This window comes from Rhinoderma darwinii, chromosome 3 (genome assembly GCF_050947455.1).
Source record: "Rhinoderma darwinii isolate aRhiDar2 chromosome 3, aRhiDar2.hap1, whole genome shotgun sequence".
NCBI lineage: Eukaryota > Metazoa > Chordata > Amphibia > Anura > Rhinodermatidae > Rhinoderma > Rhinoderma darwinii.
This window is the reverse complement of record NC_134689.1, coordinates 378,981,999-378,986,825: the sequence shown is the minus strand read 5'-3', so window position 1 is coordinate 378,986,825 and position 4,827 is coordinate 378,981,999.

The following is a 4,827-nucleotide window of genomic DNA, read 5'->3' as shown; positions in this document are numbered from 1 at the left end:
ACTAGCTGGGCGCTGTGAAGAGAAGTAACATCCTCTTCTCTTCAGAACGCCCAGCTTGTGACAGTGCAGATCTGTGACGTCACTCACAGGTCCTGCATTGTGACGGCCACATCGGCACCAGAGGCTACAGTTGATTCTGCAGCAGCATCAGCGTTTGCAGGTAAGTCGATCTTACCTGCAAACGCTGATGCTGCTGCAGAATCAACTGTAGCCTCTGCTGCCGATGTGGCCGTCACGATGCAGGACCTGTGAGTGACGTCACAGATCTGCACTGTCACAAGCTGGGCGTTCTGAAGAGAAGAGGATGTTACTTCTCTTCACAGCGCCCAGCTAGTAAAAGTATTAAAAACGCCCCGATGTACGCACATAATACACACCCACTTGGACTTGTACTTTTAAACACACCCACTTGGACTTTTGCAAGCCTCATTTGCATAATTACAAAAATGGTCATAACTTGGCCAAAAATGCTCGTTTTTTAAAAATAAAAACGTTACTGTAATCTACATTGCAGCGCCTATCTGCTGCAATAGCAGATAGGGGTTGCAAAATCTGGTGACAGAGCCTCTTTAAGGCTCAGAGCCCATTTTTCAAATCTGACATATTTCACTCTATGTGGTAATAACGTCGGAATGCTTAAACCTATCCAAGCGATTCTGAGATTGTTTTCTCGTGACACATTGGGCTTTATGTTAGTGGTAAAATTTTGGCGATATATTCAGTGTTTATTGGTGAAAAATTGCAAAATTTAGAGAAAATTTATAAAAAATAGCATTTTTCAGAATTTAAATGCATCTGCTTGTAAAACAGATGGTTATACCACCCAAAATAGTTACTAGTTCACATTTCCCATATGTCTACTTTAGATTGGCATCATTTTTTGAACATTCTTTTATTTTTCTTGGACGTTACAAGGCTTAGAACATAAACAGCAATTTCTTATATTTTTAAGAAGATTTCAAAAGCCTTTTTTTTAAGGTACCTGTTCAGTTCCGAAGTGGCTTTGAGGGGCCTATGTATTAGAAACCCACATAAAACACCCCATTTTGAAAACTAGACCCCTCAAAGTATTCAAAACAGCATTTAGAAAGTTTATTTAACCCTTCAGGCATTTCACAGAAATGAAAGAAATGTAGAGGTGAAATTTGCAAATTTAACTTTTCTTGCTGAATTTCAAATGTATTAAATTTTTTTCTGTAACACAGAGGGTTTTACCAGAGAAACACTACTAAATATGTATTGTCCAGATTCTGCAGTTTTTAGAAATGTCCCACATGTGTCTCTAGTGCGCTCGTGGACTGAAACACAAGCCCCAGAAGCAAAGAAGAACCTAGTGCATTTTGAGGCCTCTTTTTTTATTAGAATATATTTTAGGCAGCATGCCAGGTTTGAAGAGGTGTTGAGGTGCCAAAACAGTAGGAATCCCCCAATATTGACCCCATTTTGGAAACTACACCCCTCAAGGAATTCATTTATTGGTGTTGTGACCATTTTGACCCCACAGTTTTTACACTGCACGTATTTGAATTGGGCTATGAAATTAAAAAAATGTCATTTTTTCCAATAAGATGTAATTTTTGATAAAAACTTCTTATTTACACAGGGAACAAAATACCCCATTTTGTTGCCCAATTTGTCCTGAGTGCAGCAATACCCCATTTGTGGTGATAAACTGTCATTTGGGCCCATGGGAGGCCTCAGAAGAAAAGGAGTGCTGAGTGTTCTTTGGAGTGCAGATTTTGCTGGATTGGTTTTCGGGTGCCATGTCGCATTTGCAGAGCCCCAGAGGTATCAAAGCAACGGAAACCCACCAGAAGTGACCCCATTTTGGAAACTACACCCCTCAAGGAATTAATTGATCGGTAATTTAGACCCCATAGTTTCTTCACAGAACTTATTTGAATTGGGCTGGGAATTTAGAAAATATATATATTTTCCAATAATATGTAGTTTTAGATCAAAATTTCTTATTTTCACTAGAAATAAAATACCCCATTTTGTTGCCCAATTTGTCCTGAATGCTGCAATGCCCAATTTGTGGTGATAAACTGATGTTTGGGCCCATGGGAGGGCTCAGAAGGAAAGGACCACCATTTGGCCTACTGGGGATTTTCTGGTGCAAAGTCATGTATGCAGAAGCCCCTGAGGTACCAGTACAGTTGAAACCCCGAAGAAGTGACCCCGTTTTAAAAACTACACCCTTAAGGCATTCATCTAGAGGTGTAGTGAGCATTTTGACCGGAGACATACACCCTATAAACTGTAATGTGTGTTCCCATGGGTATGGCAATACCCTCAATGTGGCTGTTATCAGCTGCCTGGGCACGCAGCAGGGCTCAGAAGGGAAAGACGAGGGTGATAAGCTGTGCGGAGTGCATCAGGGGAAGTAAAACTGGGGTAGATTAAAAATCAAGGGATGTATGATACATTTTGAAGCACTCTTTCATATGGAGCCTTAGTTTTTCGGGACACGTGTTACATTTATATATTGTGTCCTTCTTTATCCCCCTCTTATAGCAGACTTTGTACCTCTTGACTTTTTCCTTTCTTGCCAGTTTGGGGAACTTCTCCTGGAAAGTGTTGCCCTGGTACGATGCGTGTGGCCCCACTTCCAGAAGTACTTGATAACTACCTCTTGAAATTCCAGGAAAGTTCCCGTCTGGCCTGCACATCGACGTAGCACGTACACATTGTACAATGCCATCTGTATGATATGCACGGCCAGCTTCTTATACCACACCGCATGGCGCTGTAGGGCTTCAGGACTTGATGTGACAAGTCCACCCCTCCCATGTACCTATTGTAGTCCAGGATGCAGTCTGGTTTGGGGGTCTCAGTACTGGTACCTCGTACAGGTACATGGGTACTGGTGTGGCATCTCTCTTGTCTTGTACTTGACACACAATATGTTGCTGCTAGATTGTGCCCTGCTGTCACCCCTTCTGAGTGTTTGCCAAAGCAGAGTCTTAGGGAGGCCTCTCAGATTTCTTCTAGCGGTTCCGCATGCCGCAGTGCTTCTGGAAGCGTGGCAGTTGAAGAGCGGGATGCTGGTATAAAAATTATCCAGGTAGAGGTGGTAACCCTGGTCCAGCAGTGGGTGCACCAAATCCCACACAATTTTTGCATTAACTCCCAGTAAGGGGAGGCATTCTGGGGGCTGAATACTGGTGTCCTTCCCTTCATATATCCTAAATTTGTAGGTTTTCCCTGATGCACTCTCGCACAGCTTATACATCTTCACGCCATACCTTGCCCTCTTACCCGGCAGGTACTGGCGGAATTCAAGCCTCCCTTTAAAATGTACCAAGAACTCATCAATAGAAATACACGTCTCGGTGGTGTATGCTTGGGAAAACCGGGCACTGAAACGGTCTAATAGGGGTCTCCGTTTATACAAACGGTCAAAACTGGGGTCATCTTGGAGTAGGCAATGCTCATTAGGAGAAGCAAAGTATTGCCTCATTTTAATTTTTTTTTCAGGTTCCAGTTCAGTTCTGAAGTTGATTTGAGGGGCCCATATATTAGAAACCCTTATGAAACACCCCATTTTAGACACTAGACCCCTCAAAGTATTCACAACAGCATTTAGAAAGTTTATGAACTCTTTAGGTGTTTCACAGGATTTTAGAGAAAAGTAGAGGTGAAATTTACATATTCATTTTTGTCAGAAAATCCTTTTTATAGCATTTTTTTCTATAACACAAAAGGTTTTACCAGAGAAACGCAACTAAAATATATATTGGCCAGATTCTGCAGTTTTGAGAAATATCCCACATGTGGTCCTAGTGCGGTAATGGACTGAAGCACCGGCCTCCGAAGCAAAGGAGCACCTAGTGGATTTTGAGCCCTCCTTTTTATTAGGACCATGTCCGGTTTGAAGAGGTCTTGTGGTGCCAAAACAGTGGAACCCCCCAAAAGTGACCCCATTTTGGAAACTAGACCCCTTGAGGAATTCATTGTAGTTTTCATGGGGTGCATGCGACTGTTTGATCAGTTTTTATTCTATTTTTAGGTGGCGTGGTGACTAAAAAACAGCAATTCTACTATTGTTTTTTTATCCCAGTTTTTTTACAGCGTTCACCGTGCGCTATAAATGACATATTCACTTTATTCTGCGGGGCGATACAATTACGGCGATACCAGATGTTTATAGTTTTTTTTATGTCTTATGGCGTTTGCACAATAAAATACGTTTTGTAAAAAATCATTTACTTTTTGTGTTACCTTATTCTAAGAGCCAGAACGTTTTTATTCCTTTTTTTGGGAGGTGAAGTGACCAAACAATTGTGATTTTTGTACGGTTTATTATTATTTTCTTTTACGGCGTTCACCGTGCGGGATAAATAACGAAATAATTTTGTAGTTCAGGCCGTTACGGACGCGGCGATACCAATTATGTATAGTTTATTTGTTTGTTTATCTATTTTTATTAATAATAAAAGACTGATAAGGGAAAAAGTGGGATTTTTACTTTTATTACTTTTAAAACTTTTATTTTCTTATTTTTACACAACTTTTTGTACCTTTTTTTTACTTTATTACTTTGTCCCACTAGGGGACTTGAGGGCAGGAGGCCCTGATCGCTATTCTAATAAACTGCACTACATGCGTAGTGCAGTGTATTAGAGCTGTCAGCTACTCACTGACAGCAAGCATAGTGGGTCCTGGCTTCCGTCGATGGCATAGCCGGACGCCATTGTTTGGTGTCCCGTTGCCATAGTTACAATCGCCGGCCGCTATCGTGTAGCAGGCCGGTGATTGTAGCTTAACCCCTAAAAAGCCGCGATCGCTATTGAACACGGCTTTTCAGGGGTTAATCAGCGGGGA